Source organism: Corylus avellana, chromosome 7 (genome assembly GCF_965113065.1).
Source record: "Corylus avellana chromosome 7, dhCorAvel1.hap1.2, whole genome shotgun sequence".
NCBI classification, from domain to species: Eukaryota; Viridiplantae; Streptophyta; class Magnoliopsida; order Fagales; family Betulaceae; genus Corylus; species Corylus avellana.
The window spans coordinates 22,576,350-22,594,722 of NC_142496.1; the positions used below are offsets into that span (position 1 = coordinate 22,576,350).

General features: G+C 34.8%; 1 pseudogene; it reads left to right on the forward strand.

Annotated features, from left to right (window-relative positions):
- Nucleotides 1-7,188: 7,188 nt before the first annotated feature.
- Nucleotides 7,189-13,591, forward strand: LOC132185075 (glutamate receptor 2.5-like; annotated as a pseudogene).
- The last annotated feature ends 4,782 nt before the right edge of the window (nucleotides 13,592-18,373 follow it).

Here is an 18,373-nt window from a genome sequence, read left to right on the forward strand (position 1 = left end):
ATGATAATGGGATTTGGATTCGGATTGGGAAGACTACCTAGCTAGCTAGGATGGCAAAGCTTGAATTGCTAGTTTTGTCGAGACCACCAAAGACCATGATTAGAAATTAGATGATAGGACCCGACCAAAGGGGAAAGCTAAGATGCACCGACTAGCCACGTCAGCATAATGACTACTTAAATAAAAATAGTAACTCCCACTAAAAGAATATTGTCGAGATTGTAGTGTTGATGATAACTACGATCAATCTTCTCATGATTTCAGTCCAACCACTTCGTTATTTCGGTACAACTACTCTGTGATTTCCGTCCAACTTAAATAGCGTGTTAGCTAGTGACCTAAAACCCAATTGTTTTTGTAAGACATTTTCTTTTATATATATATATATATATATATATATATATATATTTGAGATCAATAAGAAAATTCATCAATAAGAAAATTGGGCATTGAATTTAGTTCATAAGTTACATTGAATATGGTTTAAGCATTCATATTGGAAAGAAATTTCCTTCAAATCAGTTTGGAGGAAATATCTTTCAACCCATGTAAAATAATGTCGAGTGTCTATAAACATTTAAAATATACATTAAATTTTTAACCTCATTAATAGCAGTTTACTAACTTAGATTAAATTTAATGTGCCTTTTAAATATTTATAAACACTTGGTACTAATTTACATGGGTTGGAGAATATTTCCTCCAAACTGGTTTGGAGGAAATTTCTGTCCCTTCATATTTGACATTTCTTCAAAAATTTGAGAAAACTCACAAAAATGGCCATTTAACAAGCTCTTTACTCTATTTCAAGTTTAGTTTTGGTCAACGAGGCTTTTCAAACATCAAATGCCAAAAAAGTGAAAGCTATTTAGTTTTTTAAGCTTATAATTCATTTTTCTTCTCTATCTCACCTACCAAGAATAAAGAAGTAATTACAAAATAATGAAAAATAATATTTAATTAAAGTAAAGAAAGATGTAGAAAGTTTGATGTTTGATTCATTTTAAAAGTAGCTCCCTAAATTTGAAAAAGTGAGATTTACTTTTCAAATAAAAGTTAAATTTGAAAAGTATAATATGAATGCTCTTAGACCATAACTCACCAATGAACACTCCACATAAGGGAAGTTCATATCGCCATTCCAAATATGAGTAACGGAAAGAACGAATTCGGCCATTACCTTTACGGGTTGGTTATAACTGGCTCGTTGAACACCCCTAGCCAAATCAACCCATAATTAAGTTGGTTGGTCACCCCTTAATTAGAGGGAATGTTTGACCACCCCTTCAGTTTTTGAGAGGCTGGTTGGGGTGAGCTGACCACCTAGGCCACCCGAGCATTACTAGTCTGGATGTGGTTCACAACCAATAATAATTTTTATTTTTTAATTTTATTTATTTATTTTTTTTTTTTTTATGGTTGATCAACCCCAAGTCAGTTATAGGGGTGGTCAATCAACCTCTTAGGGTGGTCAACCACCCCTTTAGAGGGTAAGGGAGTAGTCGGCCCTCCACAACTCCTTTGGAGTGGTTGGGCCCCACCTTAAAGGGTGAGGATAGTCTGTCCACCCCAGGTAGCAAACCACCAACTTGGGGTTAAGGCCGAGGTTGCCCTACCCCAACCAAACCCTTAGGTTGGCTGACCACCGCCTCAAAGAGGGATGAAGGCCACTCTCTTGAGCAACTGGCCAACTAGCTACCTTATGGTAGTGCAACCAACCTTTAAACTTTTGTCCCTTTTTTTTTTTTTTTTTTAAATGCTTACTTGACTTCAGGGCATTCATTTTGAATTTGCTCTTACTCTTTTCAATTCAAATCAATTGTGGCTTGCCCTAAAAAAGTTGAAAGGCCTAAGTTTTGCCAGTCAAGTCCAATTAATTGTGATTCACATCCCATCATGCATCCATCTATTAATGTTGCAATTCAATAATATTACAATTTCCATTTCAGCAATTGATCTCATTGATACCAAACAAGTGCAAACAATCATCGGAACACTGACACTTCAAGAGGCTGCTCTAATATCTGATATTTGTAAAACCACCAAGGATGTCCCTATCCTATCCCTAACTTCACCGGCTATTAATTTCCGACCAATAGTACCACTTCAACCGACATTTTTCATTCAAATGGTTTGGTTTAGGGGCATAAGTAAAGGCTTAGGAGCTATGCTTTGGTTTTCCGTCACCGTTCTCTTCTTTGTACAAAGTAAGTATCTAGCAAATTTTTAAACTTTAAGGTTATGATTGCAGAATCACTTCTACTTCGAGGAGCATAAGTAAAGTTTTTCCATTAATATTAATATATAGGAAAAATTTTCCAAACTTTCTGAATTGTCACCCATTTTGTAATGTCTTTTTTAAAGTTTAAAACCTCTCAATTTAGTGTATTGAACATTAAAATTTTTTTTAATGCCTCCCTATGTTAGAATTTTCTGTTAAATCCTAACAAAATTTTCAAAATACCAATTTTTCAAAAATATATATATTAAAATTTTTTTGTTGCAAAGATTGAGGCATGTGTATTTTTGCAAATATAGTTACATTCAGATCAATGCCTTAATCTTTACAATTTTTTATTTTTATTTTTTTCTTAAAACAAATTAGAGAATTTTGGAAATTTTGTTGGGATTTAACAGAAAATTTTAACGGATAAGGAAATATTGAAAAGAAAAATTCACAGTTCGATACACTAAATTGAGAAAAATTGAACTTTATGAAAAACATTGCAAATTAAAGTGATGACAATTCACGGGATATATATAATTTTTTTTTTTTCTTTCTATTCAGAATAGGGAAAAGGAAAGGGGAATATATATGCATGTTATATTAGTAGCACCTCCTATTGTATAAAGCTTTGTTTTGGCATTTTACTCCTTGCAGGAGAACCAATTAAAAGCCATTTGTCTCGTTTAGTGCTGGCACCGTGGTTTTTTGTGATTCTGATTGTGACGGCTAGTTTCACAGCAGGCGTTACTTCTAGTTTGACTGTCTCTCATTTCAAGCCGTCTGTTGTGGATATTGAGACACTTCAAAAAACAAATGCAAAAGTTGGGTGCAATCAGAATTCTTTCATTTTCAACTATTTAATCACTGCGTTAAAATTTAAACCAGAGAATATCAGGACAGTTCACTCCATGAAAGAATACCCAGAAGCTTTTCAGAGAGGCCACATAACCGCTGCTTTCTTTACTGCCCCACATGCCAAAGTCTTCGTTGCAAAATACTGCAACTACACTGCAATAGAACCCATTGTCAATCTCGGAGGTTTAGGCTTTGTAAGTTCTTCGATCTCCTTACTCTTTTCTTCGTCTGCAATGTTAAAGTAATGGTTAAGTGATTAAATTTATCTCTTCCTATCAACTTAAGTTTTTAGGATAACGGGTAGTTTAACATGGTATCAGAGCCAAAGGTCCCGAGATAGACCCTTGACTCCATCAATTTACCCTATATTTAAATTAAACATTCTACACGTGAGGAAAAGTGTTAAAGTAGTAGTTAAGTGATTAAATTTATCTTTTCCTATAAGTTTAAGCTTTTGAGATAACAGGTAGTTTAACATGCAACCACTCTAAAATCAAATCTGTTGGGCACGACAACACCAATTGATTTTAAATAAAAGTCATGGGAGACTCATAGTAAGAGAGTAATTTTTGCAACACAATGCCCCGCTCCCTACTACCGCTCTAAAAAATAAACCCATTGAGTGTGGTATGGCAACTCACGTACGATCCGTCAATGATGAACTATATGCTTGTTTACTAATCCTTAATTTCCTTTTCTCTCAGGTTTTCCCAAAGGGTTCTCCTTTGACGACTGACATTTCAAAGGCAATCCTTGAAGTGACACAAAGTGGAAGAATGAGACAACTAGAAAATGACATGCTCTCATCTAATAATTGCTCTGGATCCGCTTCGGCTGACCAAAACGACAATCCAGAATTAGGTCCCGAGCCTTTCTACAACCTATTTTGTATTTCGGGTGCCATTTCTGCAGTTGCATTATTAATTACCATAGTGCGTCTCATGCGAAGATGGCGAAACATAATGGATAATGAGTAATGTTATAAGACCTCTTAGACACCTACGATTATATCAAATGTGATGTAACTTTTAAAATTATAATTGAATTTGAAATGATTATTAATGAATTTTGATTTATCGGTGATTTTAAACGTCACATCACATTTGAGAGGATTCTAAGAGAATTCTAAAAAGACTTATAGCATTAGTCCAGTAGAACATGCAATTCATAATATTTCTTACTCGAATTAATTAACATAAAATTTCAATCTCCATATAGAAGTACTACTTCTGTCACCCCAAAAGCAAAATACAGTGGGGAAGAAGAGTTGAGAAATATGGAACCAAATTTTGTTTGTGTTGCTGTGCGTGATGTTTCTTCGCACAAGTCAAATTAGTGTATGATATTAATTTATTGTTAGTTTTTCTTTTTGATAAGAGAAATACTAACGGTTTTGTAATGTATGTTTGTTAGCCTTATTTGGTTAATTTACCACTTGGCAACTTAAACAATCAGGATTAATAGTTAATTAACAAACATTGGATGTTGAATCCACTGCATCTCAGACTTGCTACTCAATCAATCTTTGTGATTTATTTTATATTTCAAATATCAAAACAAAATAATGCCGATGGTGACGATTTTTTTTATTTTTTATTTTTTAAAGTGCCCGGAAATGTGAAGTTTTAAAAGAAACAGCCGCAGAGACTCGGGTTGGAGGCTATGTATGACCTAAATTGCTAGGTTTTTTGGTGCTTTATTGTTTTGGAGTATATATGAGATTAAGTGAAAGCAAATGCCAAGCCATATTTATGATATTGATTTTTTTTTTTCCTTAAGTAACATGATGGTGATTTTTTTTTTTTTTTTTTTAATCTTTTTTCATCACATTATGTTGATTGTTATTAGAACTTATAATTTAGAAAAGAGAAATGAGAACAAGGAAGAGAGTAGATAATTAGGATGGTTTGACCTATGGCTTACATCCACACATTAAATCTTTTTTTTTTGCTACATCTTTTCTTGATATATTTGATTGTGTACAATACTCTATTTATAGATAAAGATTATGAATGTTACAAGCATTTTTTACTTCTACATTAACAACAATAAACTTAATGTATTATTTGTAACTCTTGTCTCTTGAGTTCTTGTAACTCTTGACTATTGAGTTCTTTGTCTCTTGAGTTATTGTAACTCTTGTCTCAATACGCCCAACGGTAGATCACGTACGTTGAGGTTTGATCTTAAAAGGCAGGAGGGTTATGACTTAGAAAGGGGGCAACCGAATTTAATCACGTGTAGAAGAATATTGGATTGGGTCAAGATGTCACTCACCAATCGTAATGAGAATAACTCCCAAAACTCCACTGTGCCGGAGAACATCACAGCCGGGTGGGAGATACTGCCGTGTGTTCTAGATCTAGTGGAGCATTTTTGTCGACAGAGCCTCCATGTTCAACTCTACGAAGTCCTCAGACAACTATTTACTCAATCAACATCACAGTTAAAGCGTTGGCTTGGAAAACAAAACATGGGACAACCAATGTAGTAGGAGAAATCTCAGTTTCCTTTAAACTTCCTGAAGATTGTGCTATTGACATTGCAGAGGTGGACAAGATAATTAGGTCACCATTGCCCCAAGATACCTAGAATGTGCCTCAATTTTGTTTCTTTGAGAGGCTAAATGGATGGAATATTGTGTGCAAAAAACACAGCAACGGAAAATCATGTGACATGTATTATCGTCATGAAAAATCACGTAGAACATTCCGGTCAACCATTGAGGTTGTCAATTTTTTGCTCTATGAGGCTTATACATATCACAAACAACTGAAGGCAAACAAGGGCAAATTGGGGGGACATTATTTGGAACAAAGATTTGAACATAAAAAAGGACTACGAAAAAGGAAGATGATATCCCAAATTTCTAGTAGTAGTAGTAAATCATCTGATTGTGTGGATCCAAAAGAAGCACGCGAAATGGTTGAGGAATTTTTGGACACATCATATAACAATCTTCTTAATCACTTCAACGAGGAAGAAAATGTGCCACAAGGAAATAAGAAGGGGAGAGTGGAGGAGCATAAAGAAGAAGGGCAAAGTAGTGTAAACCTTATACAAGAGCAAGCAAATCTAATGGAACTGCAAACTACTCTAGTAGAAGTTGAAGACAATATAGGTGAATATTCAAGTTCTCCTTCTGCCTATACTGAACAATGTGATCTGATCAACCACAGGTTTCCAAGTATGAGCTTGAATTTTTCTGGGTAAAAATAGGCAAATCAATGGGGATGTTTTTTAGAGTGCCCAAGTTAGAATTTCTTGATATGGGGAAATCTCGCTTTGTTTATGTATAAGTATATAATGGGATATAATATGAGAAAGAGAAAAGAGCAAAAGTGAAGAGAGAAAGAGTATGAATGTTACAAGCATTTTCTACTTCTGCATTAACAACAATAAACTTAATGTATTATTTGTAACTCTTATCTCTTGAGTTCTTGTAACTCTTGACTATTGAGTTCTTTGTCTCTTGAGTTAATTATTGTAACTCTTGTCTCAATAATTGTTGATACAATGGTTCTTTTATTTATTTATTTATTTATTTTTATTTTATTTTAAATATTCCTTTCTTTTTCCAGTTTCTTGTTCAATGGCATGTGATATTTAAAACAAAATAGAGAATCGTTTACATTTTTTTTTTTTTATAATCTGAGAATCGTTTACTTGTTCGTTTGTTGAGTCAGCGCATCTTCAACAATAAGCCAAGCTCGTCACTAATTTCTTCTCAAACGCCTCTTTCAAAAATAATACACCAAATTGCAAAATTTTGAAAATTCTTTATTGCAATTTGCATGTCAGACTTGTTCTTCGCTCGTCGCTCTCTTCATTTTTCTATCCGTGCTTCACAGTCAATTATGTTTCATAATGTGGTTTTGTGTAAAGACATGTTGACTTTCCTAAACTATGGAGCAACTGGAAAGAAGCTAAAAATTAGCCAGCTAATTAATTAACAGACATATATATATTTATAAGCACAAGTTGTATTTCAATTCCTTAATATAATTAAGTTTTGAGTCTCCTCTCTTTCTCATAGTCAAGTCATTCAAATTTCACCACCTTTATATCTTCTTCGCATGCCCGAAGATGTAAGAAATTCCATTGAAAGAAAAATGTGTGGTGGTCTTTCTTTCTTCTTGCTGTTGCTGTTGACGGCCGTAGGATCAAAAGGTAGCGTCTCTGAAGGATACTGTCCAACGACAAAAACGGTTGCAAGTGTAGGTGCTGTTTTTTACTGTAATTCTCGTGTGGGAAAGGAACAGAAAGTAGCAGCGGATATTGCCCTCCAAGATTTGCATCGGTCGTTGAATTGTTCTACGAAGCTGGTTTTGAAAGTTAAAGACTCCCATGGAAATTCAGCTCGAGCAACTTCTGCTGGTAAGCTTTCTGAGTTCTAACATAAGCTGGACATGCACATAGATAACGTGTTGGCATTTGAGGACAAAGGTTGTGGGTGGGTTCTGTCACATTATATCCAATTTTAGAACTTCATACAGAACAGAGGTGCATGCACACAAATCAAATAAGTGGTATAATAGTTTGTGTTGGGCTCCAAAAATAACAACTTTTAATCAAACCAACTTTGTATAAAAAGCATTAATTAAGATTTCATTGACAAACTAGGTTATGCTCAAATAAACATGGAATAAGTTTCTCGGTATAGAATTTGAGTTATATATATATTAGGAAAAATTATTAAATTGGTCCGGTGGTTTGACTTGGTAACAAAAAAATTCTTATGGTTTTAAAATGAACTTATAAATCCATGTAATATGCCATTGTTAAAAAAAATAAAATAAAATAAAAAAATAATAAAAGTTGGGTCTCTCCATACAATTTTCAACAAATTTTCTAACTCCTTAATTATAAAATTATTATACATTTATCCTCAAATAAAAAATTATGAAAATAAAGAGGAAAAAAATAGTTTGGATGGGGGACGTCTACCACCATCTCTGGGCCATTCTGAAGGTAGTCCACCACCTTGAAAGGCTTAGGAGGAGGTTTGGCAACCACCTCTGGTTGATTATGAGTATGTCGAGCCACCCCTATATATAGTCATGAAAGTAGTTTGACCACTTCTAACTATCAGTTCTAATATGGTCGAACCACCTCTCATACCCACCTTCACAGCCACGAGAGTGGTTCGACCACCCTCAATGGTCAGTTTTGGGGATGGCCAAACCCTCCCTATGACTAATTATAGGTGTGGTCGAACCACCCAATATAGCTAGTGGAAGTGGTTTGACCACCCCTTACAGTTGGTTTCCAAGGCCTTCAAGATGGTTTGGTCACCCTCAGCACTAGCCTTCGGAGGTGGTTGAACCATCTTCTAAAACCCATGGTACAGTTGACCACTCCAAAATGGGTAAGAGGAGGTGACCAACCAACTAGAATGTGATTCATGGTTAAAAATTTTGTATGTATACTATGAATACAAGATTAAAGACCATCTAACTATGATATAAAAGTACTAATCCCCATTTATAGGTCAAAAGTAGTGGAGAGTCCCCCCAAAAAAAAGGGCTTGTCAATCAAGTTACTCATCCATTAATACCCATATCACTTTTAACTTAAATAAGTAATTGAGTATGAATTTCTCATAATAATTAAAGATCTTACGACTTATTTTAATACTCAATTTAATTAACCAATAGTTGAACTTTTCATATTTGACTTAGTGCGACACAATTATTGTTCCCTATATATCTTCATGTAACATATGGTATAAGATTCTTTAATTACAAAAAGTACATATAATTAAGAAACAACATTATAGGATATTAGGAATTATTGTACATGTTTTGGTCTCGACAAATACTCACGAAAATAGTGAAAATTATGTTGTTGCAATACAGAAGCACAAAATAGTGAAAATTATACAATTTTGGTTGCAGCAATTGAACTCATTGACAGCAACCAAGTGCATGCCATCATCGGAACATTGACATTTCAGGAAGCTGCTATAATCTCTGATATGGGTAAAGCCACCAAGGATATCCCTATCCTATCGCTAATTTCACCGGCTTTTATCCCGCCGGTAGAACCACTTCAACCGCCATTTTTCATTCAAATGGCCAACGACGTCAACCTCCACATGAAGTGTATTGCCGCCATTGTAGGCCACTTTAACTGGCGAAAGGTGACAACAATTTACGAAAACAATAACGGGTTTTCCAGTGATCCTGCAGGAACAATATTAACTCTCCTTTCTGATTCACTCCGAGCTGTTGGCTCAGAGATTGAACAACACTCAACTCTACCTTCCCTATCTTCTCTGTCATCAGACCCAAAATCAGCCATTGTAGAAGAGCTTAAAAAACTACAGAGCAAGAGCAACAGGGTCTTCGTAGTTCTTCTGTCTTCTATAGAGTTAGCTATTTTGCTTTTTGAGAAGGCAAACCAAATGGGTATGATGGAAAAAGGCAACGTATGGATTGTAACAGATGAGATTGCAAGCCTTCTTGATTCTGTTGATTCTTCAATCACATACAACATGCAAGGCGTGCTTGGTTATAAGACTATTTTTGAGTCTTCTAGTGAAAAATTCAAGCAGTTTAAAATCAAATTCCGAAAGAATTATGGAATGAAGTACCCAGAAGAAGAGAAAGCTAATCCAAGCATTTTTGCGCTTCGTGCTTATGATGCAACATGGGCTATTGCTCAGGCCATTACGATATCACAAAGAAGGGAAACCCCAAAAACATTATGGGAAAAATTTTTGTCCAATAACTTCGAAGGTCTCAGTGGCAAGATAAGCTTCAAGAATAGTAAATTGTCAAAATTACCCATCTTTCGAATCATTAATGTGGTTGGCAAAAGCTACAAGGAGATAGCATTCTGGTCACCAGAATTTGGTTTCTCTGAGAACTTTACAGAGCATGATGGGGAGAAAGTACGAGTTGTTAATGGTTCTATTAATGGAGTAATGGGTCCAGTATTGTGGCCAGGTGGCCTGCAAACAGTGCCAAAGGGTTTGACTTACGATGTAATTGAGGGGAAACCATTGAAGATAGGGGTTCCTGCCAGGGGTGCATTTAATCAGTTTGTGAGATTAACTTATGACAAGGAGACGAACAGAACATTCATCACTGGTTTTTCAATTGATGTGTTTGATGCGGTTGTGGAACGTCTCCCTTATCAATTGCCTTATGTTTTGGTCCCTTTCAATGGATCATATGATGATATGGTGCAACAGGTTTACTTTAAGGTAAATTTACTTACCCCTCGCTAAAAACAAATACCATGCTACATTGATAGATCCAAAATAATGTGTTCTAACTCTTAGGATCCGGCTTACATGTTATTAAAATAACAGCATGTATGCTGTAGTTTAAACAACGGTCAAGATTTAATTTCTCAAAATCTTTTTTCATTTTTTCTCTTCTATTAAAAGCTTTTTAATGTAAGTCAACTTTGAGATTCAATCTTGATCGTTGCTTACACTACAGCATACATGCTGTTATTAAAATAATAGCATGTAAGCCAGATCCCTGACTCTCAATACAAACTAGGGCCCTAGTTTTTCAACATAAAATGGTTTAAGTGGAAAATATTTTCTTGAAAAATGATTTTCTGAAAAATATTTTTTGGTGTTTGGCGTGTGTACAGATAATCACAATTTTTTTTTTTTTTTTTAATATTTTCATTCAATCATATTAAATTTTAAATTACGAAAATGTCCTAACCATGTCCCCATAGTGTCATGACCGAGTCTCGACAGTGTCCTGGTCGGGTACCGATGCCGGTATTTCGATCGAGTCACTGTAGGGTCTTGACCAGGTCCCAATTGGTCTTGACCGGGTCCTCGTTGGGTTTCAGCAGTGTCCTGGTCGGGTCCTAACAGACTCTCAACTGGGTCATGAGTCGGTCTCGATGGTGTCCTGGTCAGGTCCTAGCGATGTCCTTTTATTTTTTGTCGCATCAAACACTTGAAAATACATTAACATTTTTCAGAAATCATTTTAAGCCAAAACAAATGGAGACCAAAAGGAAAAGGAAGAAAAAAAAGAATTTTTTTCATGAAAGAATTAATACTGACAAAACTTTGTTACTATCTTGATGCTATTTGGTATTACTAATGACATGCACTTCTATATATGAACATTGATATGAGCATGAATGTGATGTGAAATAGGGCTTGGATGGAGCAGTTGGTGATATAGAAATCATGGCAGATCGAATGCAATATGCAGAATTTACTCTAAAAATATATCGAATCTGGTCTTGTGATGGTAGTCATTGTGAAACCAGATAAGCTCAGAGAAAAATGGCTGTTCTTCAAGGTCTTTACCAAAAAAATGTGGCTACTCATGGTGGCGATGCATCTATTCATAGGGTTAGTAATTTGGTTGATTGAAAATGGAGGCAATCCTGAATTTGAGGGCTTCGGTGCTATGCTTTGGTTTTCTGTCACTGTCCTTTTCTTCATACAAAGTAAGTCTCCACTCAAAACAAAGGACCTTAAAGTTTACTTTTGTTCGATACATACTAGGTACTGGATTTGATGTCTTTTCACTCTACAGGAGAACCAATTAAGAACAATTTGTCTCGTTTTGTGTTGGCGCCATGGTTTTTTATGATTCTAATTGTTTCGGCCAGTTTCGCAGCAAGCCTCACATCCAGAATGACTGTCTCTCAGTTTAAACCGTCTGTGCTAGATATTGAAACACTTCAAAGAACAAATGCACCAGTTGGGTGTAATGGGAATTCTTTCATTGTAAGATATTTGATCAACGTCTTGAATTTTAAGCCTGAGAATGTCAGGGGAGTTTAATTTGCTCCATAAACGACTACCCTCAAGCGTTTGAGAGAGGGGAAATTCAAGCAGCTTTTTTTGTTGGCCCGCATGCTAAAGTCTTCCTTGCTAAGTACTGCAAAGGTTACACTGCAACAGAACCCACTTTCAATCTGGGTGGTTTTGGCTTTGTAAGCTCCTCTCCTTTTTCTTCATTTTTCTTGGGAAAAACTTCAATTATCTCCTAATACTTTTACAATCATATTTTTAAAGTTTTAAAAGTAGTATCATGGGGTTCTTATATTTTAAGATTTTGCAATGTCATCTCTCGATTAGAAATTTCTGTTAAACCTTAGTGGACGTGGACGACGCCAAAATATCACTATCTTTTTTTTTTAGTAAAAATAAAAAACCTTATCCATGGCTAGGGGTGTAAACGAGCCGAGCTTGAGCGAGCTTCCCTTGTTCAGGCTTGGCTCGTTTAAATTTTACTCGAGCTCGAGCTCGAGTCGAGCTTAAGGGCGAGCCAAAAAAATCGAGCTCGAGCTAATAATAAGTCGAGCCGAGCTAGCTCGCGAGCTGGCTCTTATATTTAATGTTTTTGTTTTTAAATTTTTTTTTAACTTCAAGTACTCTTAAACGGCTTAAGAAGTTAGTTTGCATATGAGCATTTGCTTAGCCTGACTAGTCGAGTATGGAGCCTGAGTCAATACAGCAAGGCATTTGGTTTCAAAGAGAGAGGATATGCATCCTTTTATAGATAAGCAAACTTGAAGATTGATGTTTTCTTAACAATGTGGGACAAGTTAACATGTTGCATTCAAACTGCATTGGGACAACACCCCCTACAAAAAAAAAAAAAATTTAACGTTTCTCTCTCAATCCGCCTCACCAGTCACAACGGATCTTCCACTTAAACTCTCATTTCTCACTCTCTCACTCTCACTCACCAGACATGTAGTGATAATGTTTGGGTCTGTTTGATTCTTCAATAGTTTATGCCTTTCGCAATCTCCCTCAATAGTTTCTGTTTGATTCTTCTTCCTTTCGTTTGGATATGCTCTAATTGAATCGAGGTCTTTTTAATGATTGCTCTCTCTCTCTTTGATCACGAAGGGTCTAGAATTTTCCATTCTCTAACGCTTAAATATAAATGCAATTTTAAGGTTTTAATAATTATGAGATTTATAATTAATTATGTATTACTTAGTTTATATATATATATATATATATATATACACACACTCGAGCTTATACGAGCTGTTCACGAGCTTAGCCGAGCCGAGCTTGCTTCGTTTAATATTCGAGCTAGGATTTGTGTTCATGAAGTGCTTCATTTAATATTCGAGTCGAGCACGAGCCGAGCTTATGCGAGCCGAGCCCGAGCTTGCTCGCGAGACGCTTCGCTCACTTAACAGCCCTATCCATGGCTAACCCACGGCCAGCTGTACGTGGGTCAAGCTGTTCCCTTTTTCTTTTAAAAAAAAAAACAAAATTATTTAATTAGGGTAAATTTGTATTTTTATAAGTTTTATAGGGGCATAACAAACATTTCACTTACTACCCATTGGATTTAATCCTAAATATTAAGTGACATATGAGAGCCCGACTTTCTAACTTTTTAAACTCTAAAAAAATATAATTGCAAGTGTCAAACATCACGGGTAAGTGAAGTTCCTTTTGTTCATTTATCCTTAAAAAATTTGATCTTGGAAGTGCTGTTTTGGTTCCCTGTCGCAGGTTTTCCCAAAAGATTCTCCTTTGGTTTTTGACATTTCAAAGGCAACCCTTGAAGTGATACAGACGTACGGGAGAAATGCAACAACTAGAAAGAAACTTGCTCTCCTCTAATAACTGCTCCTCTTCGTCCAACTTGAACGTTGATCCAGAATTAGGCCCTGAGCCTTTCTATGGCCTGTTTGGCATTTCAGGTGCCATTTCTGCGCTTGCATTCTTAATCACTGTGGCCCGTCTGAAGCGAAACCAACAGCTGAGAATGCACTTCATACCAGCAGCATTCATAGATAGCAGAGTTGTAATATGGGCAATCATTTTTCTCTCTCGAATCTATGTCAGGTTTCAATCTCCCTACAGAAGAAGGAGCATCGTAGTCCCTGTCCCATAAGCAGAAGATGAAACAAAATTTTTGTTTCAAACTTAATATAAGCATATATGTATAGTTCTATCTTCAGATTGTTTCCTTAAAAGAAGGCATTAATGAGTCTTGGAAATAGAGAGTTGCAACTTAATTGCTTTAGAGCAATTTTCTTTTTTTTTTTTTTAGTAGAGCAATGTTTTTATGTACACACCAGTACGGCCGTGTGAGACACGGCAGGCACGCATGTGATGGCTGTGCAAGGATGACGGCTGTCGAGCGCCTTGGTAGCGCAACTGGTCATTAAATTTTTTAATGTTGCAATTGTATGATTGTACAGTATAGTGATTTGATCTAGATTGTAGAATACTTATCAGTATGATCCAACGGTTGGATTTCCTACACCATTAGTAATATCAACTATAAGATTAAATCAAGTTAGATTTAACGGTTGAAAAAAAAAATTGTTACTACCAAGTATGATTTAACGATCATATTTAAACAACAATTAATTATAGTATGATCTAACGGTCAAGATTAAGCGCATGTTAGATAAGTGCAATTGAACGGTCAGAATTAAAAGACACTACAAAAAAAACAATTTTTTTTCCTTATTAGAGTTTTCTGACGTGTCATGGTGTCTAACACGTTAAAAAACTTTTTTGACGTGGCATTTCTGTCGTGTGTTGAATGCCAGATACGTAGGAGTCAATAAATTTTTATTTTTGGCGTGTTACTGCTTAGCACGTCAGAATTTTTTGAAGTGCTAATAGTGCCGGGTCAAAAAAAATTCTGATGTGGCACTTTTACTATTCTGACGTGGGACTTCTCCCACGTCAAAAAATATTTTGACGTGGAAGAAATCCCACTTCAGAAAATTAAGTCTTTTTTTTTTTTTTTTCATTTGTTTGTTGAATTTATGATTTATTTTTTTGTTTGAAAGGCCTTTCACATTTGTTTGGAAGGCCAATTTATAGGATATTTTGGAGTTGACCTAATACACATTTAACGAACTATATATTCATGAAACGACATTAATCATCCATAAAAAATGAACCATCCATAAAAAATTCATTAAACCCTAAACAAATTTTTCATTAATCATCCATAAAAAATGAACTTCCACATTAATCACAAACATGCAAGTATCACAAACTCCATCAAGTATGACAAACATGCATTTTGTACAAAAAGCACAAACAACCAAACGATATCTGTTACCCCGAATCTAGACATAATTACATGTAACGGTAAACATCAACAAAACAAGAACAAAATATTTTTAAGTTTACCAACTACAAACTGACAGACAAAGCTGATTACATGGCAATAGGTTCCTCATTGTGTACGACCTCTTCGTATTATCTGAAAATGATAAAACAAACAATCAACACCCAATACGTACCCTTCTTATCAAGATCCTAAGTCAAACACAAAAAAGGGCACCGTAACAACTCTAACATATATACTAACCAAAATGACATTAATTACTATAATAAAACAAAAAAAGCTTCCACTAGAAATAATAATAAACATCATCAATGCAATATTTATCTCTTACAAAGTGTATAGGAACAATAATAATAAAACAAAAAATCATAAACTAGAAATAATAACAAACATAAGAAAATGAAATATTTATCTCTTACAAAGTGTATAGGAAAAATAATAATAAAACAAAAAATGTTTCCACTAGAAATAATAACAAACAACGTCAATGCAATATTTATCTCTTACAAAGTGTATAGGAACAATAATAATAAAACCAAAAATGCTTCCACTAGAAATAATAACAAGCATCATCAATGCAATATTTATTTCTTACAAAGTGTATAGGAACAATAATAATAAAACAAAAAATGCTTCCACTAGAAATAATAACAAACATCATCAATGCAATATTTATCTCTTACAAAATGTATATGAACAATAATAACATAACAAAACTAGCTAGAAGCAAAAACAATACTAAAGTTTAATAGTAGAAATAATAACATGCAAACCTCATCATCATCATCATCATCAATAGTTAAAACATCAAAAACAATATTTTTTATTGCAGAATTTCGGAATTGACCTAATACATATTTAATGAACTATATATTCATGAAATGATACTTGATGGAACGAACTACCACGTTAATCATCCACCAAAAATACTTGATGTAACGAACTACCATGCACATTAAACCCTAATCGAAGTATTCATTAAACATCCATAAAAAAATACTTACTATTTATCATATAAACATAATTACATGTATCACAAACATGCAATCTCTACGTCAATCATAGACAACCAAACTATATATGTTACCACGAATATAGACATAATTACATCTAACGTTAAACATCAACAAAACACGAACAAAATATTTATAGGTTTACCAACTACAAACTCACAGACAATGCTCAATCTAGGTCAATAGCTTCCTCATTCTCCAACCTCTCGCCATTACCTGAAAATGATAAAACAATCAATCAAAAAGCAATACGTACCTCTCTTATCAGGATCCTAAGCCAAACATAAAAAATGGCACCATAACAACTTTAACATATATACTAACCAAAATGATGTTACTATAATACAACCAAAAATGCACTAACTACAAATAATAACAAGCATCATCAATGCAATATATATATATATATTCCGACTGGAAAATAATATAAAGTTTACTAGTAGAAATAATAACAAACATCATCAGGGTCATCATCAGCAATAAGAACATAAAAAACAATACTAAAAGCAATCAAATGTATCACCAAACCAATGAAGAAAAAAAAAATTGCAACAAGAGTGTCAATTTATATATATATATATATATATATATATATATATATATATATATATACCAATTCGTATGTATAGGATATATATTCAAGAAGGAAACCCAAACCAAAAAAAATTGCATTACTTGATCCACTCCCCACCGACGATCTCACCACCAAATTGGCTGTGGACTCTTTGTCTGGCACATCCCTAACTCGAGTCATCTCGGACGCGGACCTCGACTGCATTATGAACTCAAGCTGACGAAAATGTGCCTTATACATAGTGTTAATACTAGCCTCTTTCTCAACTAGCTGCGCAGCAACCTGCTCTCGTTGTGCATCTAACAGCGCAGCTATCTCTGCCCTGTGCGTCTCCTTTTCAGCTTGCTGCGTAGTTGCCTGCTTTCGCTGTGCCTCTAACAGCGCATCCATCTCCGCCTTGTGCTTCTCCCTTTTCAGCTTGAAGTGCAGCTTTTATCATTTGTGAGACCCCTGAGCTCCCGGGATTTTGTGACCATGGTACGACTGGTCTAAAATAGGAGTGTATGTTGCCGCGCACAAGTAGAATACCTGTTCCAACCTGACGAATCCGACTAGCGTACTCAAGCTTATTGTCGATCCCCTGTGAGTACGTATCGTCGGGTGCCCACTGTACGGTCCCCTCGGTTATAGATCTTGTAGCAGCAGGGTTAGTAGGTATTAGCTCATTCATCCTCTCCTGTAGAGTACACATTAAAAGAAGCATTCAGAAATATTAAATTGAAATAAAAAGAAATATATATTAACCAAGACATATCGGTTATTAGTAGCATACACATCTCTCCCTGACCAAGTCATTTGGATATCCGCCATCCTTCTTCACGTGTGTATTGATGTAAGACTGCGCTCGTCTAGGCGGAGTCCCCGTATTCATGAACTGCATAAACAAATAAAACATAAACATAATTAACATATATATATATAACTGATCAAAAAACACACATACTTCTTCATGTGTAGCCCTAGCAAAGCTCTTTGACTCAGTGCTGTGAGGCTCTTTGTTCTTGGACCAGATTCCCTTCATATACGCAGCATATCCTTACACAATTAACATTGTTAATATTTTAGTCTAACACATTTATTTTATCTCTTTAATATATGCCATGCCAAATTAAAGTGCATGCATGCCTCTCCCATCGCGCAGCTAGCTAGCAATTAGACTGCTTTAATGTACGTATACGTACATTAGATTGCTTTAATGTACGTAGGAGAATGACATTCAAAGTAAAATTAAAATAATTAAAAAAGAAAGAATTGATAAATTAAAAATCAATTTTTCAGTCATCTTTACACAATTCCCATATAGTGGTGATCAATTAGTGATGAATATATATACTAAAGTAATTTGTAGAGTGAATTAAGTGATCGATAAAATATGTCATATGTGTTTATGATTATTTCTTCAAGTCCATATATAGTTATTTTCAATTAATATAGGATCTCTAGCTAGGTCTCTCTCTCTCTCTATATATATATATACTTAATAATTATATAACTAATTATATAATTATTAAGCATAATTATTTGCAATAGAATTATTTGCATAATGGAGGGAAGCAATAGTTATTTTCCATAAACTCTATTTGCAATAGAATTAATTAATGGAGGGAAAAACATAATATTGCATGCATGCATCATCATCATT